The sequence below is a fragment of the Vicugna pacos genome, chromosome 34 (assembly GCF_048564905.1).
Source record: "Vicugna pacos chromosome 34, VicPac4, whole genome shotgun sequence".
Classification (NCBI taxonomy): Eukaryota; Metazoa; Chordata; class Mammalia; order Artiodactyla; family Camelidae; genus Vicugna; species Vicugna pacos.
The window spans coordinates 14,312,167-14,333,011 of NC_133020.1; the positions used below are offsets into that span (position 1 = coordinate 14,312,167).

Sequence of the window (20,845 nt, forward strand, 5' to 3'; positions counted from 1 at the left end):
GGTCAGAGAAGAGGCAGTAACCACGATATTTAAAACTTAGAGAAAGCGCTTAAGGTTCTTTTGGGGACGGTGGCGCTCCAACTGCCGGCGGGAGGAGCTGCCACGCTGTGGACAACCCACAGGAGGAGAACGGAGAGTCCCAGGTGACGGTGCACACAGGCCCACTTGGGAGAGGGCTGGAGGGGAGATTCTCCTGGCTGGGAGGCGGCCATCCATCCGTGCACATGCCCCGAGAGCAACAGAGAAGTCAACAAGAGCTAAATTATTTAGGCTGCAGGGAAGTCAGACCGCGTGAAAGTAGGAGCCCTTTACTCACCAGTGCATCCCAGGAACCTTGAACAGTTCCTGGAATGTAGTAAGTGCCCCAAATTACTTGCTGAATAAATGAAGCAAAACCTTGCCTGTGTTTGAAAAAGAATGTGGGGGTGCTGTCAGGAAGGAGGTAGAGTGATTAAACAGCACCGAGAACTTCCCCCAAAACAATCCACCATTCAATAATAATAATACCTGAAAGAAACCAGATTTTTCACAACAGCAATGAGTAAACTAGAACAACCACCCCAGATTCATTTTACAAACATTGCAACACCTAAGATGAAGAGCTGGTGGGAAGGGAGCTGGGGAAGGCGTGGACGATGGGGGTCACGCCAGCATCTTTCAGCCATGTACCCACTGATGCTGACCATTTTAACAGAGGCCAAAAGGAAAACATGATGCAAGAAAGGAATGTGTCAGATGACTGAGCAAGTTGTCTGGACTTTTAACTGTCACAAAACTAAAAACAACAGAGGGAGGGTCAGATCACAGAGGAGCTGGACTGAAGATAAGGTTCAGCTCAACACATTCCAAAGTAGATCCTGTGATCTTCTCTCTCATACATGCACTGTCTCCCTTATCAGCAGAGCAGTCCCAACCCCTCACTTCCTAAGACTGGGAGGGGTGCTCCCGTGTGTCCCCAAAGCCCTCTGCACTTACCGTCCAACCAACCTCCTCACCAACCAACCTCCTCACTAAATTCTCAGCTCCTTCTCAGCAAGGTCTTGTGTCCTCCTCTTCTCTGTATCTCAGCTCCTAACACAATATCTTGCATCTAGCAGATATTCAATATATAATTGGCCCCAGGGCAGTGGGAGGGTATAGCTCAAGTGGTAGAGCGTATGCTAAGCATACACAAGGTCCTGGGTTCAGTCCCTAGTACCTCCTCAAAAAATAAATAAGTAAACGTATTTACCTCCTCCCCCCAAAATTTAAAAAAAAAAATATATATATATATATATATAATTTGTCCCCAAATTAAATGAATTAATGGTTCCATCATCCACTCAGTCAACCTGGACTCTCCCTTCCTCTACCCCCCATGACTGAAGTCACCAGGTCCTGTTTAACCCATTTGAAAGTATTTCAGATCTGTCCCCTCTTCTTCACATCCACCACCACGGCCTTTGCTCTGGCCTCCACTTCTGTCTACACCATTACAGTGGCTTCCCGATCCTGGTCCCTTGCTTCTGCGCCCTCTCTGTTCAAGACACCCTCCATACCAGAGGTGGCAAACTGGCCGCCTCAACACACAAAATTTGGCCCTGAAATTGTTCTAAAAGTAATCTGAGTTCATTTCCTACATTTTACAACCAGGAAATGCCTAATAAAATTTCCATTTTCCAAAGTTTCTTTAAAATTCCCAGGGATGGGCAGGAAAGGGACTTCGTACCCCCGTGGCCTAGATGAGCTGGGAAGAGCTGGAGGTGTGGAGCCGGCACCCCCCTTCCCCTCACTGGGCCTGATCCCTTGGTTTTAGGGGGCTGGTCCCCTGGAGGCATGGACGTTTACGTCTCCTGCTCTGGCCTGCCACCAGACTGTCTGTGGGACACACAAATCTGAACAAATCGGATCATGCAACTGCTATCCAAATCACCATGTGCAAGGCCCACCGCGCGCTGGCCCCACCCACCTCCCAAGCCTAGGCGCCCCCGCCTTGCACCCACCCCACACCTTGAGGGTCTCATCTCTGAGAGTTTGCTCAGGCTCTGTCCTCCAGCTTGAGTGCCTGGCCCTGAGCTGCAGTGGTCGAGAGAATGTACTAGGATCGGGCTACTTAGGTGCAAATCCTCCCCAAGCCCTCACTTCCTCATCTGTAAAGTGAGGATAATACTAGATGACACCTCATGGGGTTACTGGGAGGAGCAAGTAAACAATACCTCTCGAGCTCTTAGCACAGGGCCGGGTGCATAGCAAGGGCTTAGCAAGTGATACCCATATTGGTGGTTACCTGCCCTCCTCTCCCTGAAATGCTGTCTTACCTCCATCGCCAGCGCAAATCTCAACTTCTCCACAAAGCCTTCCTCTTCCCTCCATCCCACCCTAAGCAGTATGAGCAATCCCCGCCCAGAGCTTTCTGCACGTACTTTGAGGATGCACGTGCCGTATCATCTCACCTTTAGCTGCTCTGTGTCCACCCTGTCTGTGTACCACTCCCTTCCTAAGGACCAAGATGAACACCCAGTGCCTGGACACTGTAGGTGCTCAGTGTTTCTCGAATGAGTTCGGTTGGATAGGAACAAAGAAACAGCCAGAGGGTCAACATCTTTCCCAGAGTTCTGTACCCCAAAGGTCACCATGTGATGCTACTCGCCACCTAAATGCAGGCAATAAAAGACAATAAAAAGGAAAAGGATAAATTCAGAGCATTAACAGCAAGCTGTGCCACTTAACTGTATGACGTTTGCTTTGCTGAACCTCAATTTTCTCATCTGTAAGATGGAGATAACAATGACTTTCCCACCTCACTGGAACAGATGAGGAGCTAAGAAAGGTAACCTAGATGAAGACATTTTTCAGACTACAGATCCTTTGTTCTAGTGTCTGACACAATGTCTGTACCCTTATTTAATTACAAGAATTGGAAGGTACAAAAATGAATTTTGTAAAGGACCTGGATTATTAACCAACAGTTATAAAGTGTGGATGGAGAAGGAAAGAATTAGCCCCCAAAACAAATACCAAAAATCCACAATGGCTCATACAGCTTAATATCAAAAAAAGAACAGCATGGAGGTTCCCTAAAAAACTAAAAATAGAGTTACTGTATGGGATCAATTGGGAGTTTGGGATTAACATACACACACTACTATATATAAAATAGATAAACAACAAGGATCTACTGTCTAGCACAGAGAACTATATTCAATATCCTATAATGGAAAAGAATCTAAAAAAGAATATACATACATATGTATATGTACAACTGAATCACTTCGCTGTGTGCCTAAAACTAACACAACATTGTAAATCAACTCTACTTCAATCAAAATAAATATATATAAAAATAATTTTTTAAAAATCCATGATGGGACTTCACCAAGAATGCCGGGCTTGCTTTAAAGCCCAGCATTGTCACTCTGAAGGACTCTGAGCAAGTTCTTAATCTTTCTGAGCCTCAACTTCTTCATCTCCACATTGAAGAGAATCAAAACCATCCCAGAAGGTTGAGAGGAGGATGAAGTGACATGACATATGTGGAAAGTCTGAGCAGAACCTGCCACTAAGACTCTCAGTGATGTCTGCAGATTCTACTGGTGATGATCAAAGGACACAACGGACATCAGAGAGAAGAAAGCTAGAAATACCGACTTGAGAGGGGAGAGTATAGCTCAGGTGGCAGAGCGCCTGCTTCGCATGCATGAGGTCCAGGGTTCAATCCCCGGTACCTCCTCTAAAAATAGATAAAATAAATAGACCTAATTACCTACCACACACAAATAATAATAAAAAGAAATGCCAATTTGAATTTAAGTAGGACATTAATAACATTAGGATGAAGGCATAATATGTATTTTCTGATCTGGGACAGAGCGGAATTGAGTGTTGAAAGCCCTCTGCTACAATCAAAGTCCTCTGCCACCCTGGTCCTGATCACTCACCTGGCCTTTGCCATCACTCCTCATCTTCTCTCCCCATGAAAGTGCACTGTTCTGATTCTTCTCTGCCCTTCTCAGGGTGACTCCAACTTCCATGTCTGTCCTCTATGGAAATGCCATTCAATGGTACCCCATTGTTGTTAGCCAGCACACGAGGCCCCTCATGGTCTGATCATACCCGTCTCATAGTCCCACCTCTCACCCCCCATCACCTCACCCCTCAAGTCTCATATCCTGGCCACACAGTTTAGCACACTCCAAGCCTTCACTGCCCGGCCTGGATGAAATGCCCTTTCCTTCTGGGAGACTCAACACGGGCACCAACTTCCCCAGGAAGAGCCCCTCTGCCCCAGTGTGGAACTGGTGCCCCTCCTGGGAGCTTCCACAGCCTCTAAGCACATCTGTCTGAACACCCATCACAAAGAAACACGACATTCATTTCCTGGTCTCTCTTCCCCTTTCCCAGTGGCACGATCCTGGACGGCAAGAGTGGTCTTTGTGTCCGAATCCTCACTAATGATCAACCATGCCTAAGCATAGTTGGTACTCTATTACTTTAATTGAACAAAACATATTTATAAGTGAATGAAAGATGGAAAATGTCCTATAAATTGATTAATCTCCCTGCCCCTTCCAAAAACAAAATCACTCATCTCGTGTCTTTAGGAACTCACTTTTACAGGCATAAAGAAGTCAAAACTTAAAGTGATGGTACCTAGCCAGGGTATAGCATCATAGTGAAAACCTGCAGACACTGGTGCCTGAGGCTGAGCTTGAATTTTGGCCCTGCTACCTACTAACTCTGAGGCCTACACATGTTGTGTAACCTCTCTACAGCTCAGTCTCCTTCTCTGCAAAACCAGTATAATAAGGGTACATGCTTCATAAAGTTTCTATGAGACTAAAACGAGACAGTGCAGGGAAAGCCCAGTGTCTAGCATGTAATAAGTGTTCAATGAATGTTAAAAAGAAATTAAGGATTAACAAGTGCTAATAACTGCCTTGAATCAATCAGTTAGTAAGCACTGAGGGCCTGTCTGATCGACCTATGGGAAGCAAAGAGAAGCCCGGTCACCATCACGATACGGAATCCAGATCTTGCGTGGGAGGAACAGAGTACAAAGCTGCAACAATGCTTGTTCCCGAGGCTAAAAGGGAGATGTGGGTTGGGTGGTAAGCCTGCCCGTTGGCAAAGCGGCTTAAATACTCAGGAAGCTCTATCTGGGGGGTCTTCCTACCACCCAGACTGTTGGCCTCCATCACACCCCACGGGCCTTTAATTTGCTCTGAAACACTCAGCTGTCTCAGGCCGGAGCTTTGTGTTCCAACCTTCCAAGTGCCTTCTGCCCTTCTTGACTCATTATCGAATCCCTTGGGCTCTCTCCAGGCCAGCTCTAAGTGCCAGAAACTTCTCAGAGGGCCCAAGCTGGGTTTCTCAGGTTTTATCATAAAGCTTTCGAATGCTCACATGCGTGAACGGTCCAGGTCAGTAAAAGAGAGGAAGAGACCATGCGTGGGGAGCGCGGAGGTCCCTTGGAAGGCCAGCTCTCCCCAGGTCCAATCCCCAGCGACCCAGCTCTGGAAGGACTGACAGGCCATCATCAACCCTGAGACGCTGGTGAACTAGCAACTTCTGGTGGGAAGGCTTCCAAGAGCTCAGGGCCCCTTGGCTGATGCCCAATTTAGCCCTGCTCCTTGGTCAGCCCGTCTGCCTCCTCCCTGCCTTTTCTGCACTCCCCTTTCCCAGGAGCAGCCCCAAGGCCCTCAAAGTGCTCTCTGCCCTGAAGGCCAGGGTCAGAGCACGCATCCAACCACACCTGCAGCGTCTAGTCTAGTGACAACAGTGCATCACTTAACCTCTCTCTGTCCCCCACTGAGTCACTTACCCCCAGGCTGAGAGCTCTACAGTGAAATACGAGTGTGACTGCTGCTAGCATCCCACAGACTTAGGACAAGAGTCCACAACAACCCTAAGGTGCCTATCACTTCACTTCAGTAGTCACTCGATCTCAGGATAACAATTATGGGTATGACTTTCAGAGTGCTTTTTATCTTACAACAATCCTATTTAAAAAAAAAAATTAGCATTTCCAGTTTAGAGATGAGGAAATTGAGACTCAGAGAAGGAAGTATCACAAGATGACAAGATTAGGAAGTGGCCAAGCAAGACTTGAACCCGTGTCCCTCTGGCTGAGAAAGCCCTTGCTCTTCTGCCCAGGCCACCTCCCCAGGGAACACCGCTGGCATGAACACCCCACCCATGTTCTGCCTCCCGGTCCCAGATGCAGTGATGGGCACCCCTAGACATCCCTGGTAAATGTCTAGATTCTGATGTATCTTCCCATTAGGCAATCATTTTTCTTTAAAGTGTGTAACATAGGAGACAGATAAATCATTTATTGTAGTTCACAGAATTTCAGTATAATGATATCGATTTTGTCCTCTCATTCCTCCTTCTGATTAGATAAAGCTATTCCAGCTTTCAAAGGTGTAGATGTGGCCTCACCCCTGCATGAATTTCCTCCCACTACTTATGGATCTGCCCCTCTACTCAGGTACTCAGCCAGCCAGGATCATGCAATTTCAGTACCTACGTCTTTCCTGTTTTTATTCAAATGTCATCTTCTCAGTAAGAACTTTTCTGGTCACCTATTCTAAAACTGCAGTCCTTCCCCAACACTTCCTAGCCCCTTTTGCTGCTTTATTTTTCTCCAAAGCACTTCCACTATCCAGCATGCTGCATATCCTTAATTCTCTCTCCTCGTTATTTCCTGCTTCCTCAGTAGAGCAGAAACCCCCTGCGGGCAGGCGTTTATTTATGATTTTTTTCACCGCTGCATTCCCCGGGGCAGTGTCTGGTAGGTGCTCAACACTCACTGGTTGAATGCTTGGCATGTTTGGTTTACTTCAGGTGAGTTAGTTCTTTTTCTTTCAATACCTATAAAGTACTCAGACAGCAAATGTCTTAAAAGTCTTCTGAGCGCCCACAACACCTTGGGAGGTGCCAGGCACACAGAAGTTTTTCTAAAACCCACTTGACTGATTGGCAAATTAGGCAAAAGAGAGGGTCATAATATAAGGATCTTTTCATCTTTGTGAATTTACCTCTGTTTAGAGGATTTTAATTCGCATGGCAGCGGGTAGAAGCCAGGTGATTTACGGTAAAAACTGATTTCTCCTTTATTCCTCAAGAGTAACCGCTAGAGACCCTCTCTTCCTTCTCCGACTAAGTTTTCTCTCCACCCAGCCTTGGAAATCCCTTGGGTCCTTTCTGCACCTGTGACTCGGACAGCTCCCTAATGGTAAGAGTTGAATTCAATACGTTGTACAAATTCTCGTGCCTGGCAGGTCCGGGTAGGATGTACTTTCCCCCCTGATCATAGCAGGAGGGACTGGCTCAGACAGCAGGGAGGTTTTGCCCCCGCCTTGCCTTCACAAGCCAGGGGTTCTGCACACGCACGGGCTGTGTCCAGGGGAGTTGGTGGGTTTCCGTGGTCGTCTTGCCCGCAGTGGGTCTGTGTGTGCGCACATGCGCGGCCAGCCGGCTCTGCCTGGTACACTGCCCTCCCGCCCGAGATGGGCTGGCTCCCAGGGGAGCACCCAGGTGTTGAAACCGTGTTAGGCAGGGACCAGCCCTGACCCTAAGAGAATTCTTAAGGTGCTGTGTCGGAGGACAGGCTCCATCTGCCACCACCCAAATCAGGCCCCCAGCTGTCATGGACAGACAATGAAATCACCTTTTCTCCTGGTTTTGGTGGTTACTATTTTTAACTGTGTTGATCGGCCAGGAAGAACCTGAGGGGAATGTAGCCAGAGCAGCAGAGCCCAAGCCCAGGCATAGTTTCCTGTTTGCCAGAGGGGAGCTGTGTTTGTGTGCGAGGGAAGGGCTGCTTTGCCCTCACAGTGTTAAGGTTCTGCAACACTTTAAGGACGGGAATGAAGAAATCCTCAGGTCTGCCCAGACTCAGACCCTCAGACTAATTATTTCTTCTGTTGAGAGCCGGAGGTTAAGAGCAGGAGGGAGCAAAAGAAAGAGGGAGAGAGCAGGATGGGAAAAAAGTAAGCTTTAGTGGAACAGGATGTACTTAAAATTCTCCCCGTCTGTTACCCGTCCAAAAACTGGCCTCTCCATGGGTGTGAGAGGCCACTGCGACTTCATACATATTTATAGTATTTGGCAGATTTGTGGAACACCAGTCTAACAATGTATTTTAAATGAAGCTAAATGGAATGCATTCCAAGTCCATGGGAAAGTTCTTAAATTTTTTTTTTCAGATGTAACATGGTGTGGAGAGATGGCGCGGGCTGAAGTGTCACGGAGGATCACAGTGTGTAAAGCTGACGTGAGTCTGGATGGGAGCCGGGTGACCCAGACCAGAGTGGGGCTCCCTGGAAAAGCTCGGTCACTCAGACTAGCCTGACTGTCCCTATATCTTGGAGCCCCCAGGAGCAGGGTGTGGCTCCAGGATCCTCCATTCTCTGCCTACCACATTTCCCAATGGTTTTTTGATGGCCTGAATCTCTCTATCCAGATTAGCCTCAATGCAAAGGGGTTCTCTGTCCATCAAAGGTCCTGAGGATTGAGGTTTATTTGGGGTCACGTTTTCTGGAGTCAGAATGCAGAAGTCATGAGCCCAAACCCAATATTCTGTTGCCTCTTATCTCCCAATTATTTTTAATTTCTGTGTCTGAACCCCCCCAAATTTTTATGTTATTTCCTAAATAAAATAAGGGCCTTGTTGAACTTCACTGGCCCACTTGAATTCTGTACAGACGGCTTCTTTACTGACCAGACTGGGCCTTGGTTTCCTCGTTTGTAAAATAGAGATATTGAACTAAGGATTCTTCCAGCTCAAAAATTCCAGAATTCAAGCTAAACACATTCAATATCGCTCCTCCAACCCCATAGCTTTTTTTTTTTTTTTTTTCCTGAGTGCTGCTAATTGCTCCTCTGCCTTACTTCCTGGTTTGAGGTCTTTTCCTCTGTTCCAAAGGCATCAACATGAGCTCATCCGTTAAGCATCTCATGGCTAGACTACTAGAGTTGTCTTCTTAGGGATTTCTTTGGTTTCGATTGGTTTTTCACGTTAAGTAGTACCACATGGAGCTGCTCAGAATCCCCAGCTTCAAAGACCATTTCGGATCTGATTCAGGCCCTGCCTGTGGCTCCTGACTCCACCACCCCCACCCACATGCCCTCCTTCAGCCCATCACCACTTGTTTGAGCACAACATGGCCTGATGGGTCCAGTCTTGCTTGTTTCCTTTCTAGCCCTCCATTCACCTCAGAGACTCCTTTCCCTTTGCCTTGACAATAATGTTCCCACATGGCTTCCCCTTCTCTCTGAACCAGCTCTTGTCCATCCTTTCTTCCAGCCTTGGCCTGGCTCCACCACCAGGAGACTAACACCCATTCATTCCCTTTAGTGCTCCTTTTACACTCTTTTCGTCGCCATTTTGATATCATGCTCCACGTCATGCTTTTTCTGGCTTCATGTTTATTTATTGACCTTCTCTCGACAGAAAAGCACAAGGTTGTGCCTGCTTTTTCTTCAGTATGAATTAGATGTTGAAATGTCCCAGCCCCCACTTCCTCTCCTTGGTGCCCAGGGCAGTACGGGGCGTACAGATACTCAGTGTTGCTGTTGGATGGTCGTTACTCACAAAAGAACCCAGCTGACCGCGAATCTGCAGCTAACTCAACAGCAACCGGACCTGCTCCCTCCCACTGACTCCAGGTGCCCCACTGCGGTGAGGGCACTTATCCGGGACTGGGAGTGCAGAAGGGGCTCACGTGCTGAGCCCAGGCTTGGCTGCGCAGGCCAGGGGGAGAAGGCTGAGCTTCTGGCATGTTCTTCTGATGGCTAATTCCTCAACCTGTGACCTCTCTTGGTTTTTATTCTCATCTCTGCAAATTAGGGGTAAGATGACTAAACCAAGAAATCCAATGAAGAAAGGCTCTCTATGCAGTCTCATTTCATTTTGGTAAATATGACAATCTCTGTCGAGTCACCCAGTAAAGCAGTTTATGTGGGACAATAAGGATTCCAAGCTGCTTGCTCATATTTCCTGAGCAAATTGCACATATAACCTAAAGAACCAGAGACTCCAGTCTCTCTCTCCCAATACCATCACTGGGAGAAATGCCCAAGAAGGGGATCCCGGGAGGGAACAGCCCTCTCTCCTTTATTTGCAGTTAATAAAGGATGAAAAGGCACCTTCCTAAAAGTTTGTTTCTAGGGCTCAGAAATCAGACCCTTTCCTCTGCCATCTTTTTGGACGCAACAGTCTCCATGATGCCATGAGAGAGAGGTTCCCTGTGCATCCTTTACAAACAGCCCTGCTCAGGACGAGCCTGCAGAATCAGACGGGGACTTTCAGCTTCGGGACTTCTGTCAGAGGACTGTGTGACCCCCTAGGACTGTCAGCAGAGCTCCAGGAGCCCAGCAAACGTATCCACCATCACCCCGGGAAAGCCTGTCTCTGCTGGCGCCTCCCGCTCTGGTTTGCACCGCCACAAGGACTCCGTGGAAGGAGGCAGGATGAGAAAATGAGAGTGTAAATCTACACTCGACTGACCCTGCTTCTTCTCTAGACCTGCACAGGCTCATCCTCTGGTGGCCGAGAGAGGCTGTTGAAGGTGTCGCGGGGTAGGCACAAGAAAATAACCCTGGGAGGACACGGTTGTATTGTCTTATCGTAGAAACGCTATCTTGTTACAAGTTCTAGAAAGAACACCTGTGCTTTCGATTATCTGATACAATGAGCTTCAAGCCCTGGATCCTGTCTCTCCCCCTCTGATACCTCCAGCTCTCTGTCCCAACGCTGGGGGCCCGCCAGCTCAAGGCTCTGCACCCCAAGAGCAGGGTCATGAACCTGGAAGGAATCTCCTCAGTCAGGTTCAGCGGCAGCGTTAAGTCCATGCACCAAATGAAAGGGCGTGGCGGCCTCACACGCCTGTGGCCAAAGCCACCCTGCAGGGGACGTCTAACTTGTCACCCAAAGCCTTCCTGCCGATGAAGGCGGGGGTGATTTCCAGCCTTTCGTGCTACAACACTCTTCTCCTTCCTTTCACTCTACTACCCGGCCTGTGAGACCACAGACATTATTATTTTTATTAATAAAATGAATTAAAATAAATTAGTCTGGGTATCTGAGAAATTCTTGGAATCACAGAGGGCCTGGTGGGGTAACCTGAACCAGAACTAGAAGTCTTTGGAAAAGAAGCTCTGGTGTCAGACGGACCAGGTTCCATCTGACTTCCAGCTGCAGGGCCTTGGGAAAGGCATTCAGGCTCTCGAGCCTCAGTTTCCTCATCAGTAAAGTGGGGATAACACCATCTAGCTGATTGTTATTTGTCAGTAACAACAAACGTGATAAATGTAAGTCAACTGCTTGGCATACAATCAATGGCAGATTTAACCCGAGGCGTTAATATCAGAGAACCAGGTGCTGGGGCCGAAGGCAAAGAACTCAGAGAGGAGAACAGTTTAGTCCTGAGGCAGTTTCTCTGGCTTAGGTCACTGAGGGATTAGAAGGAACGTGTGCAGGAGGGTAGAGCTCAGCATAACAGACAGGTGAGAAGACAGGAGAACGAGTAAACAAAGAGGAGTATTCCAAACAAAATGACACCCGTGGCACCTGAAGACGAGGGCTGGGCTTTTGCGCCTTAGTCATGCTGGGCGGTGACGAGCTCTCTCCAGCTGGGCCGGGAGTTCTAATCGCAGAAAGGCCATTTCCCTTCTCTCTGGACAGGCCTGCTCCGACCAGGGGAGCAAATGAACCGAAACACCATCTCTGCTGGAGCGGACGTGACTCCGCGCTGGGCGGTGTGGGAAAAGCCTAGAAATAGAAAGCGAAGAACCTTTAGAATCCTGAAGCTTGAGCAGAATGCAATGATTAAAGGCCAACAGTGCAAGCACTTGGGGGCAAGGTAGGCTCTCACATCAGGCTCTATGGAATCGTCTAAAAATAACAATGAATACAACCAACGTACAAGAACAAAATAACCTTTGCCACCAAAAATGCCAAACAGAAATCTAGCCAGTTCAGAAGCATGAAATACATCCAGTTTGGAGCTAAAAGCCAGAATGATGTATAGACATTTTCGGACCCACGCATTGAACTTAGCCTAACTGTTTATTTTCTGAAGCCTGAAGCCAATCCTTAAATGTCAAAATTTAAAGATGGACATTCTAGTGAGCCAGGACAGAATCGATTTTATAAAGCTGATTCAGGTACTAAGTGGAATATCAAAATATGTTTAGACTCAAACATAAAACAAAAAGTAGCTTGAGAATTCAACATCAGTTAGATTAAAACGAAGGAAATCAAGAATTCACAATTCGCCAATAGTGATGATGATGATGGTGGTGGTGACGATTGTGGACTGCCTGGTACTTGACTCCCAGAGCAAGGACATACATCTCTGTACCCAGGATGCACTGATCCTGAGTTCACCCTCTAACTGGACAATCTACCCTCTTACTGGAGTGGGCTTTGAAAAACGTGTTGAGCTGCAGATCACAGGGGAAGATTAGGTCCCACATAGGAAAATCAGAAGATGACTGATTAACTTTTTCAACTGAGTATTCATTGTGTTATTAGCATATTGGCCAGAGATTATGCCTGTGTCTGTGTGTGTGTGTGTTTGTGTGTGTGTGTATGAGAGAGAGATCAGTCTGTAGCCGTTGTTACATGAGCACATGTTTTAATAATTAGCAACTTAAATTTACTCACTTCGTTGGAATATGTTCTTCAGATTCTGAGAATGCTTCAAGGGAAATAGAAATATGGAGCCACCAGTGGGGCCAGCACAGAGTGAATTGGTTTACGTTGCTGAAAAATATTGGAAGAGGGAATTCAAATCACATGTCCAGAGTGACATGGACATGGGGGCTCAGGGACAGTCTTCACCTCGAAGGAGAGGAAGGCTTGGGACGGTGGGGAGGTCGGGAGACGTGCAGCAGGAGCAGTGATGGGGCAGGTCTTCCCAGAGAAGGGGAAGATGCCGGCAGAGGGAAATAAAGGGGTTTTATTCAAGGCACCAGGAATTGGACAACGGCTCCCATTTTCAGAGATGTGACAAACCATGATGACTCAGCCACAAGGCATCCGTTTTCATCTATTCATCTGAGAAACAGGGGAGGTCCGAGCCCTGGTGAAGGAACAAACTGGGCAAGGCCCTGAGAGAGTGAGTTACTGATTCAGAAGCTGAAGGCAGGAAGGATTGTGAAGTTTCTGGCTCCCTCTTCCGCGTTCCGGCCTCAGTTCCCTTCTGCCCTGAGTCAGACTCGAGGATGCCCAGCCTACCCTGCCGCCCTGCCTGGGAAACTCCTCTGTGGGCGGGATCAGATCTGCTTGGAGACCTGCAGGCACGATGCCTTCTGAGTTTTCTCTCCAGCAGCACAGTCCAAGGTGTGGTCTGCACATGGACCACGTGTTTTAAATATCAGCCCACGTGGGGATGAGTGCCTCAAGATCGTCCAGCCCCACACTGAAGAGCTCAGCTTGGACTCCGTTTCCCCGTCTCATGCCTCTTCCCCTGCCCTACTTTCCCCCGTGGCTACGAGCGGTTTTTCCATTTCATTTTGCAGACATGTGAGGCATCTAGTCCCCCACCCCGCTCTTCCACACATCTGGAAGAGCCATGTTCACATCTGGAGGCCATTCTCTTCTGGAAGAGTTCTTTCCACATTCTTTTCTTTGAAACTCAAGCCATGTAACCCTTTTGTTCAAAAGGGCCTCTAAACTACTGGGATTGTTTGCAGAGGCTCAGGAAGAGCCTTTGTTTTCAGCCCTACGTGGTGGAATTTATGACTCAAACCAAACCCAACATTATGCTTCTTATTGCTCCCCCTCCACCCCATAATAATTACTTTCCTGAGGTTTGTGTTGAAAAAGACAAAGTCTAGCCTCGGTCACATACAAAAGGAAGGTGGGAAGGGAGATGGTACATCCAGTTCATTGCTCTTAATCAAGATAGTCGTTTCCTCATCAATAAAACTATGGCTCATTGTTGAAAATGAGACTAATAACACCCGCTTTGTTCTCCCACAGAATTGTGGGAGGAGGAGGAGATCATGTATCCGAACATGGCTCATGGTGTGACCCTGGGCGAGATAAGGACGGATGGAGAAGTGGGGGACTCCTGGCAGGAGAGGGTCTGTACATTTGCACACCCCCTTCTCCAGCAATCCATGGAGGCCCCCAAGGCAACGGCTCTGCGATGCACCAGGGAAAGGCAGAATCCTCTGGAACACGAGCCCCACTGTGAGCCATGTGCTCTCATTCTAATCAAATTGACAGTGAAGTATTTAATCAGTGGCTTTCAACATGCATGAATACAAATGACCTGGCCTTTCTGAAAAAATGAAGATTCTGGTTCAGCAGGTCTGTTTTTCTTTTCAACCTTTTTTTGAGTTTTTTTTTTCCCTCCAATGGAGGTACTGGGGATTGAACCCAGGACCTCATGCACACACTCTACCACTGAGCCATACCCTCCTCTGAGGCTTGCACTCTGACAAGCTCCCTATGCTGCCAGTCCCCAGATCATATTTTGAGTGGCACGGTACTTAGGAAGATGGATCCCTAACCCCCAAATTCAACCTCTGCTAACAAAGGAATGTGTCATTTTGGCAGTCAAGCAGTCCGTGGCGGGAGAGGCCTGGAGGGAAATGAACTCCACATTCCTGAAATACACAAAGACCTGTTCAGCTCCACTTTGATCCTCTCCTGCCGGAAGGCAAGAGCCATGTGGCCTCTTGGGTGTGAAGGGAAAACTACTTCACCCCTTCGAGTATTTCCCCTCCTGAGTCAGGGTCACGCCTAGTGGAGAGAATGGCACAGCTATGGATGGCTGCCTTTGACCTTCAGTAAGCTGCCCAACTGCCGGCCAGGATGCTACAGGGAGGAGAAACACCAGTGTTCTTTTAGCTGGGCATTTCCAGCCAGACTCCCTTGCCCCTGAGCTATGTTGCCCGGCAACCAGAGGGCAGGAGGGGCAGGGATGGAAGTAAGAAAGAAGGCAAGGAGGAGATAATGGTAACAGGAGACACGGAGCTGAGGCCATCCGAGGCCTCCTGGTCACACAGGCACCCACGCCCAGCACATGGAACGTGAATTAGCCTCAGAGGGAGGGCGCCGGAGGGTGTGAACCTAGAAGGCAGGAGGCCAGAAGTTCACACACACTCGATTTTTCCATTTCATTATTTTAAAAATATTAATAATAAAAGGAGGAGGGGAAAAAATCCCAGTTCTTAGATGTGTTGGCAAGGCAGGAGGAAAAAACTGAAAAACTGCTTATAAAAACCAAGGGAACCATTAAAGGGTGTAGAAGGGTTTGGGGACAAGTTGGTAAAAATCCTGTACTAAAACCTAAACCATGTCTTTAAAAGTGGCCAAAAAAATAGTTTATAGGAAGGTCTAAAAAGCTGCAATGAGACGCCACCCGACGTGGGGTGGGGGCTGCAGTCCCATGCAGCCCACCCGCGGCCTCCCACCTAAGCATCCCTGGACGAGGCCACCCGGCTAGCCGGAGGGCGCTGGACGGCGGACCGCAGGCCAGAGGGACAGCTACCACAGAGGGAGGGTTTTGGGTCCCAGTCACAGGTATGGCGCTTCAGTGTCCTTCCAGGTTGAAAGCCTTCGTCCAGACCCACAAGCCATAGATGGTCGTAACCGCCTGTGCTCCACTCCTCTGGCTTCCTGCCCTCCCACCCTGCAGAGCCTGCCTCACACTGCAGTTAGGCTGAGCCTTCTAGAACACAGATGGAATCATGCTGCTCAAAACGTTTCATCGTTCCCGTTGCCAACAAAGGAAATTCCAATCTTAGCATGGCATTCGATGCTTTCCACAGGCTTGCCCTGGTCTGCTTTTCCAGAGTCATCCCAGCTACTGAACCAAGCCCCAGCCACCCCACAGTCACTGAAACCCTACCTTTCTCCACCGAGCCCTGAATGTTTTACTCCTCTGTGCCTTTGCTCATTACTACAATTCCCCATTTGGCTTACATTCAAATAAGCCCTATTTGCCCTTTTAAAAATACACAGAAATAAAATATAAATTTTTCAAAGGACTATGTGTAAGTGATTTAATTTTTTTAAGGTGCAGAAGACACAGAAAAATCTCTCGCCTTCCTCGTCCCCTTGCTCACTCCCTCTCCCTCAACTAAATCATCTTTCACTCTTTTAAAAATTTTCTCTCCTGGCGGGTACCTTCATTTCTCCAGAAACTATTTCTTGATTTCTATAAAGTTAGTTCTTAACTCAGCAACTTTACATAGCCTTTTTATTTCTCACATTCTGACTCTAATAAATTGTATTTAGCACGCATGAAACATACCAAAATTTTTATTTTCCTGGTGGAAACCATTTATCACTTTAAGTTACAAGAAGAAGCAATGCAAGATAAAAAGTAAAAGTTTAGTTTAGGCTCTGAAGTCAGACTAATTGAGTCCAGACCACTAACTTCAGCTGACTTAACCTTTCTGTGCGGGTGATGTCTTCATAAATGGCAGAGGATACAAATCAGTGTTTCCTTCAGCTGGAAAATCTGTACTGATCACTCATTAGACCCACAGCAAAACTGTCATTTGCGTGTCCCCTCACTCCTGTCCGAGGTTGCAGGTATGGCTTCCAGAATCCTACATCTCTTTCTGGCTTGCCTGACTCCCTCATTTTGCAGGAGTGTGTCCTCAAATGACTTCCTGCAAAAGATGTGTGGAGTTGAAGCCTGTTCAACACTTCATCTGTCTGAAAAAAATCTCTCTTCTTCTGCCTTCAAAATTCACAATTAGCTTTGCCTGACTTAGAATTCTAGTTAAAAGCAGTTTTCCTCCGTAATTTGAAGCATTTTTTTTGCAGTCCAGCATCTCGTGTGGCTCTTTCAAGTCTTTGGTGCCCATTTATTTGCAGGTTGTCATTATTTTTTCTTCATTTCTCATTCTCTCTGGAAACATTTAAGGTCTCTTTTTTATTATTAGTGCTCTGAATTTTTAAATGTTGCATTTTCTGTCTTTCATTCATTATAGTGGGGAGTAGGTAAACACTTCTTTCTTAACTTCTGTATCCTTCAACTCTGGGAAATCCTCTTGTGCTATTTCTTTGTAATTCCTTCTTTTAAATTTCCTGGTAGCTGGATGTTGATCCCCTAGGTTATTCTAAATGGTTTTTATTCTTGTTGTTGATTATTTTATACTTTTTCTTTTATTTTTTCTCTATTTTACCTTCCAACTTCTCAATTAGCATTTTCATAGCATCTTCTTGTTTAATTGATGTAGTATTTTCCTATATGTCTCTGAGGATATAAATTAGTTTCTGTCAAGCTCCTTATTTACCCTGAATTATTTATTTTCCTATGGAATTATTTTCCTATTTCACAATGTTTCTTTTTCGTGTGTCATAATAGTCACTGGTGGGGCTATTAAAGCTGTGAACTCAGCATGACATTGTTGGCTACTGGGCTCCATTTCAGGGTGAGCAGAAACGGAATCCAGAAGTGGCATGAGCTCCCACATGCAGAACAGGTTGTCCAGTTTCTTTAGACAGGAACCATCCTATTTTCGAACACAACACCCAGTGTTGTCTGACGCACAGTGAAGCCAAACCAACCAACCAAATTGGTGGAGTTTGGAGCAAAGAAAGGTTTATTCCAAGGGCCAAGCAAGGAGAACGGGCAGCTCGTGCTCAAAAAACCGAGCCTCCACAGTGGTTTTCAGGGGGAGAGTTTCTAAAGGCAAAATCTGGGGTGAAGGCTGAGAGGTGTGCGACTCGCTTCCGACTGGTTGGTTGGGGTGGTGTTCCATGAATCTTGTGCTCAGCTTGAAGTTATCAGCCTCCACCTGGCTGGGGGTCTTAGTTCCTACAGAAGAATTCAAAGATTCGTATCAGATTGGTATGTATACCTTTGAGGAGGAGCTAGCACACTCTGCTTTATTGTCATGCTATTGTTTTCTGAGCGCATTCCACCCCACCTCTTCCCAGATTAGGAACTGCTTAAATCTGCCTGCTCTTTGGAACTCAGGGAAGGTCTAGGAGGCTGAAACCTTTTTCCTACAAACAGGAAACTGGGGACAAGGAATGTCTTTTTTACAGCAGGATCCTACTCAGTTTCACTCCTTCCCCATGACTACAGGGTGGAGAAGTTGGGGGTTTCTCAGCCTATGTCTTCTTTTTACCCACTATCAAATCTAGAACTTTTGAAATTTGACACAACATTGTAAAATGATTATAAATCAATAAAAAATGTTAAAAAAAATCTCCAAAAAAAAAAAATCTAGAACTTTTGAGTCCTGGCCCTTCCAGGATTCTGCAAAAAAAAAAATCAACCCTTTGCCAAGGAGAGTGCTATCTGCACTGTGTATGTTCTTCACGGCATCTCTGTCTACCTCACCCATTAGCCCCCAGCCCTCCTCCTGAAACCAAGTCCCAGTAAAACCAAGTTCCTCTGCAGAGTTTATTACTAACTTCTCCAACCCAAACTTTATTCCCTTTCTTTTTTTCGATTGAAGTATAGTTGATTTACAATGTTGTGTTAGTTTCTGGTGTATAGTAAAGTGACTTAGTTGTATATATCCTTTTTCAGATTCTTTTCCATTATAGGTTATTACAAGATACTGAATATAGTTCCCTGTGCTATAGACAGTAGGTCCTTGTTGTTTATTTTATATATGGTAGTTTGTGTCTGCTAATCCCATCCCAAACTCCTAGTTTATTTTCCTCCCCAGTCTTTCCCCTTTGATAACCGTAAGTCTGTTTTCTATGTCTGTAAGTCTATTTCTGTTTCATAAATAAGTTCATCTGTATCATTTTTTTAGATTCCACATATAAGTGATATTATATGATATTTGTCTTTCTCTGTCTGACTTATTTCACTTTGTTTGATGATCTCTAGGTCCATCCATGTTGCTGCAAATGGCATTATTTCATTCTTTTTGTGGCTGAGTAATATTCCATTGTATATCTATATCTATAGATAGATATCTGTATCTATAGATAGATAGATATCAATATCACATCTTGTTTATCTGATCATCTATCTGTGGACATTTAGGTTGCTTCCAAGTCTTGGCTATTGTAAACAGTGCTGCTGTGAACACTGGGAAGCACGTATCTGTTTGAATTAGAGTTTTCTCTGAATATATGCCCAGTAGTGGGATTGCTGGACCATATGGTAGCTCTATTTTTAGTTTTTTAAGGACTCTTCATACTGTTTTCCATAGTCGCTGCACCAATTTACATTCCCACCACTACTTTATTCCCTTTCTTGTCCCACTCCTGTTCTTCTCCAGACTGAGAAGTATCAAAGAAAAGGAGAGACTGAAATTGAGCAGGACCCCATAGGGCCCTCCTGGGTCCATATCCTGAGTCCCCTGTTTCTTGCTTATAGAAAAAGGCTTTAGTCTCCTAGGCCTTCTCTGAGTTCCAAAGAGCAGATTCAAGCAGCTAACTAGAGAAGCGAGGGGATGCAGAAACAAAGGGAAAGCAGTCAAGCAAGAAAAGTAACAATGGCTTAAACAGCAGTTCAGTGATGAGAGTCCCAGTCCCTCCTTAAGGGATGTACAGAGCAATCTGATGCGTACCTCTGCAGAAATGAAGACCCCTCACCCAGGTGGGGGATAGTGACAGCAGGCTGACCACAAGCATACAGACCCCAGACTGGCTGGAACCAGAAGGCTGATGATTAAGATTCCTGAAACACCATCATTACCTCACCACCAACCAATCAGAAGAAAGTCATGCATCCTGCAACCCTCACCCCAATATTGCCTTTAAAACGCTTCCATGAAAGGCATTTGGGGAGTTCACATGTCTTTTGAGCATGAGCTGCCCATTCTCCTCGCTTGGTGCCCTGTAATAAAAGCTCTTCTCTCCTTCACCACGACCCTGTGTCAGTAGGTTGGCTCTGCTGCACATCAGATGAATGGACCCAAATTCATTCAGTAACATTCCTATGGTCTTTCATCCGCACATCACACAATTGCTTATCCTCTGAAGACCCTCTTCAAATTCTCTTCATTGTTAAAAGTTATGCCAGTTTTTATTCCTTAGCTGTCATGTCATGGGCTCAGAAGGTAAAGAAGATAAATGTGTTTCAGGAAACCAAAAACAAAAATGATGATTCTAAAAGTTTCCAGAGAGAAGGTTTATGCCCTGAAAAAAAAAAAACAAACCCAGGAATTCTTAACATCTACAATAGATGCTGACCAAGAGAATAATTTTTTCAGGGTTAAAAGCCAAGAAACTTCAACATAGCATTTTAACACCAATTAAACTGTTTAAAATTTGGGAAAAAATTAATGATGTATCCGGCACCTGTAAAACTTCTCTTGGAAGAAGTACTCCACTAAGAAGAGAAATAAATACAGTAGAACACTATGAGACTTACGTTAATTAAGAATAAATAAATAGGCACCAGACACATTTTTACTTTTTTTCTAAAAAAGAAACAAAAATATGAAAGTTAAGACATGGAGTAGAAAATTAGAATTGCAAAAGAACTTAGGGAGTGTCATACCACATAGATGAATAAGCTGGGGGATCCACACCTACATATACTAGAGTGAATTCATAAAGTGCCAAATTGGCAAAGAACAGATTTAAATCTTGCACAGATAAATAACTATTATAGAAGTTAAAATGTCAATCATTTTATGAGGCTAATAAATATAACCTTGATTCTAAAACTTGATAAGAACAGCATAAGAAAAATTATAGTATCTACATACATAGATAATTGTATGTCTAATGTATACAAGAAACTCCTGCAAATCAACATGAAAATGACTGGAAACCCAAAAGGAAAATGAGCAAAGCACGTAATACACAATTTAGAGAATGGATACAAGTATGAGATGACATACTTATTTCTTAGAAGACCTAGAAATCAGAGAAACACAAATTTCTAAACCATGATATACTACTTCACACATA

The 20,845-nt window shown here is 45.8% G+C and overlaps 1 long non-coding RNA gene and 1 other non-coding gene across 5 annotated transcripts in view; one reads left to right on the plus strand and one right to left on the minus strand.

The window, feature by feature from the left end:
• Nucleotides 1-3,635: 3,635 nt before the first annotated feature.
• TRNAA-CGC (transfer RNA alanine (anticodon CGC)) lies at nucleotides 3,636-3,709 on the plus strand. Its single transcript has one exon. It is a non-coding gene; the product is annotated as a tRNA-Ala (tRNA).
• Nucleotides 3,710-11,386: 7,677 nt separating this feature from the next.
• Nucleotides 11,387-20,845, minus strand: part of LOC116276874 (uncharacterized) — a 65,847-nt gene continuing 56,388 nt past the window's right edge. Inside the window, exons 5-6 of one of the 4 annotated variants that reach the window (XR_012066924.1) lie at nucleotides 19,671-20,065; nucleotides 16,249-17,774 (exon numbers count right to left, since the gene is read on the minus strand). This is a non-coding gene — a long non-coding RNA (uncharacterized lncRNA). Of the gene's footprint in view, nucleotides 11,756-16,248; nucleotides 17,775-19,622; nucleotides 20,066-20,845 lie in introns of those variants that run through there. The other 3 variants (XR_012066927.1, XR_012066926.1, XR_012066925.1) reach the window with 3 other exon arrangements.